Raw genomic sequence first — 11,894 nt, forward strand, 5'->3', positions numbered from 1 at the left:
GCATATACATAATTGTTTTTATTAACATTGATTGTAAACAAAACTATAAAATTAGGTATAGGTACTAGATCTACGTTTTTACAGTAATATTTAAATTCTGCATTAGTTTCTTTAATACTCCTCTTACGTGAGTTTGGAATTTCATAACCTACTTACGTAAGTACCGCCTAACAAAATCGTTGCAGTTTTAATATTTTCGTATTATGTACAACCGTACGTCAATCTTTACACAGAATATCACCTCGCCCAAAATTTTGTATTACCTGAATACAATCGGCAGCTCGGGAGGAAATGGACAAATACGGTAGCTATTAGGTTAGGATTTCCATACCTTAGATTTGTTTTTTTTTTTTCCGCCACCGTTACCTTTCCTTTCCGTATTTTTTTGTAATATTTTACCCTCGTCGCCATCTGTGACGTCCAGGCTCCGTTGTGTACTGGGTGATCAAATGAAACAACTGTTATCACTCGTGCACTCCGCCAGCTACCCACTCGCCATCACACTTCTCCACGGAGTGAAGCTAGCGGGTAGTTGCGTCGTACTGTTTATTGTGTAATCGTCACACTAGGTACCGCTGGAACGACGTAGTTGCTCAAGATCTGCTCAACCTCGGCCATGGCGACTGGCGAGAGCTATCGCAAGACCGAGAAACATGGCGTGATCTGGTGTTGGTATGGAGGACAGGACTCACTTTGGGTCGTTGCGTCACCGTAGCCTTAGTAAGTAATCTTAATATCCAGAAAGGGAAATGGGGACTACCTACGTTTGTATGAAAAGGCGATTTATGGGCGGTGGTCGTCCATTCGTCTTAAGGCGGACATTAATCTAATGAACGTTTTTGCAACTAGGCTTATAAAAATAAATAATAATTTTATGTTGAAACAAGTTTTAAATAAATACCTACGTAGATGAAAAAATACAATCTTGCCTTTTATCAAATCACATCATTTTTGAGAAATTTGCGAAGTAAGTTATCCAAATAACGGCTACAAATAAGAAATCCCTATCACAGTTATAAACTGAGATGGCTGAGATACGCGTCATACTCGTGAACGGGTGCTGTTTGTGGAGACTGGTCTGTTTAAGCTAACACGAGCTATAATACTTAGTAACTTTAATTTTGAGTTTAATTACAGTGAGACGCCACATTCTGCTCTCGTATGTTTCTTTTCTCTTAATGAATGTGTTAATTATACAGGATTTTGACTCTTGGAGACCCTATACATCTCTAAGGATAATTTGATAAACTATATAATCTTATAGTTCTGACACCTAGAGACATTTACACCTCTAAATATTATAGATTTTACTTGTGTTTTTGTATCTGTATTATTTTTTTAAATTATTATTATAGTTTTTGTTTATGTAATTCGACGTTAAGAGACCATATACATCTCTATGTAATTGTAATACGTTAGTTTGAATTGGTAGTTGCAGTTACTTGTATTTTATAAAATTGTTGATGTTCTGGATTTCACGGGCCTATAAATCCCGGTCTTTTGATAGGCTTGCGTGGGGATACAGATCCAAAATTGTTGATGTATTGTTATTAGTTTTGCTTGTATGTAAATTAAATGTTGACGTGTAAAAGTGCCCTTGTGGCCTATTTGCTGAATAAATGTTGAAGTTTGAAGTTTGAAAACCCTGGCAGGGTTGAATACATAATAATGTCGGTATTTAACTAAACATAAGACAAACTCTTTATTTCATTTACGCGAGCGGAGCTGCGGGCCCGTCTAGTTTATTTATAAATTATAAAGTATCCTTTGTTTCCTCGATGACGCTATATTCTACGAAATTCAATATCACTGTAAAAACTATCAATTGTTTAATGGCATGTAGAACCGCCTGACGTCCAAACAGATTAGGTATCTATCGAACGCCGCTTTTCGTAAGTGACACATGTTCATTGCTGGCTGAAAACCAACATTTTATTCTGTGTTAAGTAAAAAAGAAGCAATGGGTGTCAGATATGGTCTAAATACTTAATAATATTGCAATTAGTATGACGCTTACAAATTGAGTAGGCTGAGAGTTGAAAAAACTGTTGTACCACGACTATCAGGGATTTAAAAGCCCTTTTTATACGCATTTGATTGTAGGTACCTACCTATTTCATTTTGCGTTAATTCATTCGGCTTTTATAATGAACAATCAAAACCCCATTTACCTTTTAGAAAGGTTTGAAAGTGTTATTTTGTGTAATATTCTAAGGGCAGCTCTAGTTATGTATTTGATTTTTATACAATTGCCTAAAATGATCTTTATGAGACCCTGCTTTCAACAGTTTCAACACGTTATTCAATATTATCATCCTATGCATTTATGTCCCAAATTTTTGCTTAGGTTTTTATTATGAAAAAAATCTGCGGGAGAGATGCAACGGCATCAAACATAGCATATACTTGTAACCTTACTTTCTTTGGGCAGGTAAAGCGAAGCCTAATTTATAGTGTGTTTGAAAGTGCGTGGCTAAGTCATGATACTTAATAATAAATAATTTATATTTCAGCTCAATCGAACCGGAAGGTGGTTTGTAAATATTGACCACTTACATACCTACGAGACGATAGGTACACAAAAGCTTGTAATAAATAGAGTCTGGCTAGTCAAAAATTGTTGACAGATATTTCGTTATTGTATCACCAATTGTCTATGATTAAAAAAAAAGCTAAAAGTCAGTTGTCAATGTATGTCATTCATTCAAATTATTTGCGGTTTATAAGGGGTTTATTTTAAATAATATTAATAATGTCTATACTGAGTGAGGTTCGCAAACTATTATTTAAGCTCGTAAATAATTACGACAATGTGCGAAGTCGACGTGTAGCGTTGTATAACGAAAAACTGCAATAAGTATTTACATCTCCTAAACAAATGTAAACAAATTAGGAGGTTGGTGCTCAATAAATATTTTGATACTTAGCATTTAGCATATTTGGCATAGTACTTATGTATTTTTATTGGTGATGGATTAATATTACAGTATTATCGAGCTAAGTCTTATTTACACTACATTTCATTTTTCGCCTTGTTACAATGGTATATGGTGAGAAAGTGTTAACATATGTGTTTATCGTTGACTGTAGTGGTAGAAATTATGTGAGCGGACTTTGAGTGCACGTCAACGTATATTTAACTTATATCCTTAGGTACCTTACGTGTGCACAGAAAATCAAAAATATTTTCTAGTATCTAAACTATAATTCCTACTACACAAAGTGTGACCAGCCCAAGATTTTTTGAATTTCCCGCCAAACATTTGTGTAATATTTCAGTAGCCAGACTCTAGTAACAACCAACGAAACAAAGTCTAAAACAAAGAAAAATAAGGTACCTACGCATTATGGCAAGAAAAACACTCCCAGCGGTAACAGCCAATGCATTTAACCTCAAAAACAGCGTAAGGCACTTAACGTTGTTTAATAACATTGGAAAGGGAAAGGGAAAGATAAAAAACAAAAGCGAGTATTTTTATTGGGAGTGAGAACAGCATCCATTTCGTTGATTGGATATATCCCGTCAGATTTTATGTGATCACTCGCAGTTAATGAAGGTGAGCATCAGACCCTGGATTAAAAAGTACTAACTAGTGTCAGATATTGCATTACGAAATAAAAACCGGCCAAGTATGTATCGGGCCACGCATAATGAGGATTCTGTGGCTTAGGTCTATCCGATTATAAAAAAATCATACTAAGCAAAAAGGACGTGCATATCGTCGGCCTAAATCGCAAACCTCGTAACTCAATCTGACCAGATTTTACAGGAGGCACAAAAAACTTCATTACCAAAAATTTTGCATGAAAACTTGCTTAGTGTTTTTTTACATAATGTTAAACTTAGCTGTCATATTGTTAAAACCTATTTTTTTTAAATCACCTAGAACCTGGATGATAATTTGGAGTTACGAGTTTTTCTTCAAAATTTTAGAAAGTTAATCGAGAGTTAAGAGTAAAAATAGTGGATAATCTTTTGATCTAAACAAGGTAACTAACTGTGGATTAAAAAAAAAACTTTTAAAAATAAAAAATAAAAAACAAATTAAGAAATATTAAGTTTTGTCAATGTTTTAATGTAAATTTTCTTCTCTTGCCAAGACATACTAGTCCAAAATTTTGAAAGGAACAAAATATCAAGATTTTTTTTCCTGCTCCGTACATTTTTTAACCTACTAATTTCATGGCTAATCGACTGAAATTCATAAGTTAGCATAACAATTCACTCCACTATTGACCCATTAAAACCCATTTTAATAAAAAAAAATCTTTAAATTTTGACTTTTGTTTTTTGTTTTTTCCATAGAAACAATAAACGATTTAAAAAAAAATCGCATCCGTGACGGATATATATGTAGTATGCTAAAAAATCCCAAATAAATCATTGTATAACCATCTGCAAGGATATGAGATATCTTGATTGTTTGTTCCTGCTCCATACATTTATTTTGAAAAACTTTATTATTTTCAACTCAAATCATCTGAAACTTATAAGTTAGTATAAACATACTGGACAAACTCCATTTTAATAATAAAAAAAAAACTTAAAATGTTGACTTTGGTTTTTGTGCTTTTTCCATAGAGACAATTAAAGATTTAAAAAAACGCACCCGTGACGGATATAATGATGTAGTATACCAAAAAATCACAAATAAATCGTAGTTTAACCACCGGTTAGAATATTACGGTTTATTTTGCGGTTTTTGAGTAATAATGATTTCTTGTTCCTGCTCCATTATTATTATTTTTTTTATTCTTAACTCGACAATTTTCATTCCAAATCGTCTAAAATGTGACCATTGCTGGGTAAAACCCATTTCAATAAAAAAACCTTATAATGATGACTTTGGTTTTTGTGCTTTTTCCACAGAAACAATCTTAATGATTAAAAAAACGCACCGTGACGGATATATGCAGTATGCCAAAAAATCACAAATAATTCGTAGTATAACCATCTGCGAGGATATTTACGGTTTGTTTTGCAGTTCTTGAGTAATAATGATTTCTTGTTCCTGCTCCATACATTTTTTTTATAAATCGTAACTCGACAATTTTCATTCTGTGAGAGCCGAATTTCAGCCCACAGTATGGCGGGGGGGAGATACGTGTGGTATTCCTTTTACAAAATGGCGGTCGGGAGTTGCGAGGTTTTCTATTTTGCTTTTTAAACGTAAACTGTTTATTTTTGGTATTTAAGAGTTTTGCCGTTAGATGCGTTCAGAATAGTACTATCTAAAAGTGTCAAAACATGATTTTCAAAAAAAATGGAGTTACAAGGTATGCGATTTAGGCCGACGATATGCGCCACTTACATCCTTTTAAATAAAGAGAGAAAGTTATTGGGAAAAACTCATGAATGGCTCAACCGAAAATGTTCAAAATAGTTTTTGTAGAAAGTAATTTTTAAATAGGTAACTACTTTTTTTGATTGATTGAGTTGATTCAAAAGCTACAGGGTTTTTAGCCTTTCGAAGTATTAGAGGAAGTGAATATGCTATAAATGACGTCGAACTTAAAGATGTCTTTATTTTCAGCAGAGAAACAAGAAGATTTGAGGAGAATAGTGTGGAAATGCCGCCGTGATGTAGCTTCTACTCCAGGGAATTGGGCTGAATGAATGCTAAAAGCGATCGACAGCCCACCTATTTCCGAGCGTCCATATACACTACAATCACTACATCTACCTACATCTCTACATCTCCAGTTAAAAGTCCACACAAATTCGATTTTTTTTATTGTAAAGCGACATAGTTTTTCAATATTTGTTAACCTTTTCGCCACATCAATAAAGTATCTAAGTAATTAGTTATGTAAAGCCAAGCGCGCACCACGACTTTTTGTCGCGCGATAATTTAGTCGCAGAAATGTAACGTATGTGTTTATATGGCAGTGCGCGCATATGCGACAAAAAAATCGCAGCGATTTTAAAATTGTGATTTGTCACATTTTTCCGCGACTGCTCGCGACGCGATTGTCGCAAAGTGAATTGCAGCATACGGAGTTGTATGGCCCCGCGCGCACTGCGATAATAAAATCGCACCCGGACCTCAGTCGGCATATCGCTCTCCAAGCGTCAACATGTCGGAACCTGCTGCTGAAGACGCTAGATGTTGACCATTTAATTATGGAAATAGAAGGAGATCACCTTTGTGGTATAAATACTCAAAGTCATACAGCGATCACATATTAAAGACAACGTTTCATGACAAACGACTGGTACGAAATCCATGTTGAGAATGAACAAACCGCGACTTTTTCATCGCAGTGCGCGCAGTGAATTTTCTGCGATATATTACAGCGCGATTCTAAAATCGTGTCGCAAAAACTAAAATCGTGGTGCGCGCTTAGGCTAAGTGTCATCAATGCCAAGCCACAAATTGCACGTAGACAACCCGTATATCATATCAAGTCGTGGCGTGTGGGGCACGAAATGTCAACTTTATATCAAGTCCGCTTTTCGGTCGTTTAATTGTGACGCCAACCGCACGGTAATAGGAATAATAATACAGTGGGCGATTTCTAGAGTGCCGTATCTGCTGTATTACCTTCTCGGTAATCCATGATTAGGTAACGAAGCGAATGCTTTTGCGCTGATAATTTGGTTAAACTCCTAATTTAGAATTTCGTAAACAGTAATCTTTGTAGATAAATCTACATCTTCGCTTGATTAGGCGCATTTTTAGGATAAATTTACCTAAGTAGTTACTTAAAAAAAATACCATAAAATTTCCATTAATAACATGCCAATCAGCTACACACAGCCCACAGGCAGTGAACAAAAAACCATAAAATTTCCATTAATAACATGCCAATCAGCTACACACAGCCCACAGGCAGTGAACACCATTCGGGAAATGATTTAGAGATTAACTAGATATGATATAGTAAAGATATGTGACGTCCCACAGGTAAAGGTACCTTATGGCGGTTGGCGCTTGCGCTATTATTAACGCGCTCCAATATTATTGCGGCGCTATGCGACGTAAGCGCCAGCCGCCATGAGGTACCTTTTGCCGTGGAACGTCACATATCTTAACTATTTCATATCTAGTGAATCTCTAATTCATTTCTCGAATCGCGGCGAATGGGTTGGCTAATAACTTTGTTAAGAACTTAAAATTAAAGGCACGCTACGAGTCAGGTATTGTGATGTGATGTGATTGACGGGATTGACCAGATATTTTATCTTATTACTTAAGATAAAACTAAAAGTTACCTACTTAAGGAAAACATCGAGAGGAAACCTGCATACTTACATCTGCGAAGAAATTCAAAGGTGTATGCGAAGTCCCCAATCCGCATTGGGCTAGCGTGGGGACTATAGTCCAAGCCCTCTCGCGCATGAGAGGAGGCCTGTGCCCAGCAGTGGGACGTATAATTATAGGCTGAATTATTATTATTTTCTTTATTCATCATCCTTCTTAAGCTAGGGTTTTTATAATAATATGAATATAAAAGTAAAATATAAAAACACTTACAAAACAATAAAAATACATATAAACACATTATAAAAAACCTAACCTAGGGTGCCGCCAGCAGCGGGGCAAGGCCCAAGCTACCGGTGGTCAGGGCTGCAGAGAGAGGAACGATATTATTATTTTAATATTCTCTTTATTTATTTTTCATCTCAAGTTAGGTTATTTATAATATGAATATAAAAGTAAAATATAAAAACACTTACAAAACGATAAAAAATACATATAAACACATTATAAAAAACCTAACCTAGGGTGCCGCCAGCAGCGGGGCAAGGCCCAAGCTACCGGTGGTCAGGGCCGCAGAGAGAGGAACCGGCGGACTATCCGCGCCGTGTCCAAGATCACCGCCTTCTGCATCTGACCCTTGATCCAACCACCTAGCGAGAGTCTCTCAAGATGTTGGTCGAGACTCTTCGCTATTAGACCGTTCACTGAAACGACTATCGGGACAATGATCGTCAAATCAACATCCCCCATGGCGGTTATCTCGTGAGCGAGGTCTAGGTACTTACTGGACTTGTCCTTCTCGGCCTTCACGAGATTCTCATCATGGGGGATGGTGATGTCAACGAGCACAGCCCGACGTTGCGATCGATCTATTATCACTATGTCAGGCTTATTGGCTACAATAGTCCTGTCAGTGATGATAGATCGATCCTAATAGAGCGTGGCACGACCATTCTCGAGAACAGGCGCAGGTAAGTACTTGTAGTACGGTACTTCGCGGTCCACAAGGCCATATAGAAGAGCAAGTTGCTGGTGAATAATCCTGGCTACGAGATTATGTCTGTGCAAGTACTCGCCGTTAGCAAGATGAGAACACCCGGAAATGATATGCCTGAGTGACTCTCCGGGACGGCGGCATGCCCGACAAATGTCGACCGTACCGTCCTTCAGGATATATTTCCGATAGTTGTTCGTCATCATCACTTCGTCCGCAATTGCACAGGCAAAACCCTCGGTTTCTCCGAAGAGGTCCCCGAATCGTAACCAGTTCACCGACGCGAGCAGGTCCACATCGGGTCCCGTGAGGGCCTTGTAGAACCGCCCGTGTAGCACCTTACTCTCCCATGCCGCCTTGCGATCCGCAGTACTTAGTACCACAGGTTTGCGCCAGTTCTCGTTTGCCAAGGAGAGCGGCGTGAGGTTCCTGTCTACTGCCACTACAACACGATGCATCCCACACTCGTTGTTAAGAAAATAATTCCTGAGATTGTACACCTCGCGGTTATGGAGATCCTTGGCGTTTAGGAAGCCTCGGCCTCCACACTTCCGTGGGATGTACAATCTCATAACTGACGAGCGTGGGTGTAGCATGCGATGTGCGGTGAGCAGTGACCGGACCCTCCGATCCAGGGCGTCGAGCTCGGTCTGAGTCCACCTTAGTATGCCAAAGGAGTATGTGAGTAGGGGCATTACCCAGGCGTTGAAGGCACGCACTTTATTGCCTCCTGACAAAAGACTGTTAAGGACTTTTGTGAGCCGACTGAAAAAGCGCTCCTTCACCGACCGTCTAATACCCTCGCCCTCAATACCCAACGACTGTGACATACCAAGGTATTTATAGGTTTCTGATTCAGAGATAGATCTGAAAGACATTGTCTCAGAGAGTTGTAAATTGTTGAATTTACAACCCTCCCCCGCTGTACATACATAACCGCACATTTATCGACACCAAACTCCATGTTGATGGCACTACTGAAAACTTCGGTGATTTTCAGTAGTTCCAACAAGTCTTGGCTATTTGGTGCAAATAATTTGAGGTCATCCATGTACAGAAAGTGAGAGATGACTTCACCCTCTCTCCAAAGCCGGCAACCTAGTCCCAAATCCTTCAGCAGGGTGCTGAGGGGATTCAAAGCTAGGCAGAACCACAGGGGACTCAGACTGTCGCCGTGAAAGATTCCTCGCTCAATCCTTGTAAAATCCTGCGGGCCAGGGCGGTCATCCCCGCCTCCTGGTTGACGAAGGACTGTGGTCCACTGCCTCATACACGCGCTTAGGAAGACTCTCAAAGCTGCATCAACTTTATACAACTCTAAGACCCTCCCCAACCATGAATGGGGCACCGAATCATAGGCCTTCTTGTAGTCAATCCAAGCGGCTGAGAGGGCACCCTTTGTTCCGCCGGATTTGTTGGCAGATGGTCATGTCTATAAGGAGGAGCTCTTTAGTACCACGGGACCCAACCCTACATCCATTTTGAGCGGAAGCCAGAATATTGTTTGCGACAATGTGCGCGTTGATTTTCGCTCTCAAAATGGATGTAAGGAGCTTGTAGAGTGTAGGCAAGCATGTGATGGGTCTGTAGTTCTTAGCTTCCGTGGTACTACCGGACTTATAGAGCAGGAAGGTGACACCAGTTGTTAAGGAAGGTGGGAGAGAACCAAGCTCGAGGGCTTGTTGAAATTGTGCTGCCAAGCAGGAGTGCGAGCATCGGAACCACTTTAGCCAGAAGTTGTGCAATCCATCCATTATTATTTTTATTATTAAGATAAAACTACCAAAGCTATTGGAAAACTGCTGATACTTAAAAAATCGTCGCCAAAACTAGTTTTACAAGTTAAAGCGCCAGGCCTAATGCGAGTCGAACTCTACTAGCCCCTAGGCAAGTAGGCACCGCTGGGTCTCCGCACCAAATACAGTGGTATCCAGACGGGACCGACCGATTTGATCAGAAATGAAATTGGCGTCAATCTCCAATTTAATCACCAATTTTAGATTTATGGTGATATTAGAGCCCTCTAAATTGAAAAAATGCCCCAGAACGAAAATACTGGCCTCACAAATTGGTATTCTTGCGTCCGCACTTCATTTTATTGGTAATATCGGTCATTATCGGCGGTTGAATTCGGCGAGCCAAATTGGCGTTTGCGGCCGCACGTCCTGATTCGATCGGGCCATTTAATCAGACTGGCGAAAATTTTACTAATCTGGATACGCCTTAGCCCCGCACACTTTCTTTTTTTAACATAGTTATCAGAGTCGGCCGGACAAAAACCGGCCCTATTCCTCTTTACCCTATGTATAAGGCTCCGCACACAATTTTTGACAATGAATTCATACACAGCTGTCTTGCGGATTGATTGATTTTTTGATTTGTCCCTATTTTCCCACCGGTGTCATTCTTCAAATGGTTAATTTTCCGTGTCCAGAGGGAGAAAGTACCCGAGGCATTAGAAAATGACACCTAACTTTTATTTAAGTATTTCCGTACTACACCACGTTTTCTAACGTATTTAATGTTTATTGTAATTAATGTGTAGGTATGTATTCGCGCCTTTCCTAATGACAAGTTGGCTGTGTTTCAGTAGGTATATTTAGTTTAGTCGGCATGCCCTTTGCTGCGAGGTCCGTAGAGTTAGACCAAGAAAAGTCTGCAGCGATTTTGATAACCCACGCAGTACAAGTGTTATTTTATACGTCATAATTTCATAGAAGTTTGACGTTTAAAATAACAAGTGCACTGCGTGGGCTATCAAAATCGCTGCAGACTTTTCTTGGTCTAACTCTAGAAGCCCTCGTTCTGTCGCTCCATCGCATTCTGTTGGGCTGATCGCTAGATAGCCCACGCAGTGTAAGTGTTATTTATACGTCATAATTTCATAGAAGTTTGACGTTTAAAATGACACTTGCACTGCGTGGGCTATCAAAATCGCTGCTGACTTTTCACGGTCTGACTCTATCACGAAATTTATACCTACATTGTCAGTGCTGCCATCTGTTGACAGTTTGTGTCACTAGTACAATCAAGATTATTTGAGTAAACTATATTTTATGAAGTTATCAACTGCTATAAATTCATCAGCAATTGTTTTACTGACTTATCCCTATGATCTTTTATACAAAGATGTGTTATGCACGTTCCAAAATTGAAGCACTCACCTCGTGTCATGTGTACGAGTTTGTCTCAGTCTGCCTGACGCAAGCGCGAAGTGTACACCGGTTAATACTTTTCCACAAATAACGTGTATTAAGCAACAAAATGCCGACCTGCGTTATGTTGAAATGCTCAAATTATCCGCGGAAGCGCAAAAAAATTGACGGCGTCACATTATCATTCGTAAGTAAAAGCTGAAATAATCCGTTTTTCTTCGGTTTAATCTTGAAAGAAATAAAGCTGGCCGCCATTTTCGCCGGCTGACAGAAAGAGATAAGTTTATGTTCTTATCAGCGAGAATGACAAGGACGCACCAACTGCGTACATAGATTATCATAGCAGAGGCGTCATGGTAAGTTGCATTCATTGTTTGGTGCTTGTCGTACAAATAAGAGAAATAAATTTCAACTTTAATATTAAAGTTTTTAACTTGCACGCATTTGTAATTAATTACAACAATTGGCAAATTAAAGATTATTATTGTCCGGGTCGCGTCAATTAAGTAAATAGGTATATTGCTGTTTATACAAAGATTA

General features: G+C 38.8%; 1 protein-coding gene across 2 annotated transcripts in view; it reads right to left on the reverse strand.

The window, feature by feature from the left end:
* Nucleotides 1–11,894, reverse strand: part of LOC134803381 (neuropeptide F-like) — a 164,622-nt gene that overhangs the window by 62,171 nt on the left and 90,557 nt on the right. The window lies entirely within an intron of this gene.

This window comes from Cydia splendana, chromosome 2, assembly GCF_910591565.1.
Source record: "Cydia splendana chromosome 2, ilCydSple1.2, whole genome shotgun sequence".
NCBI lineage: Eukaryota > Metazoa > Arthropoda > Insecta > Lepidoptera > Tortricidae > Cydia > Cydia splendana.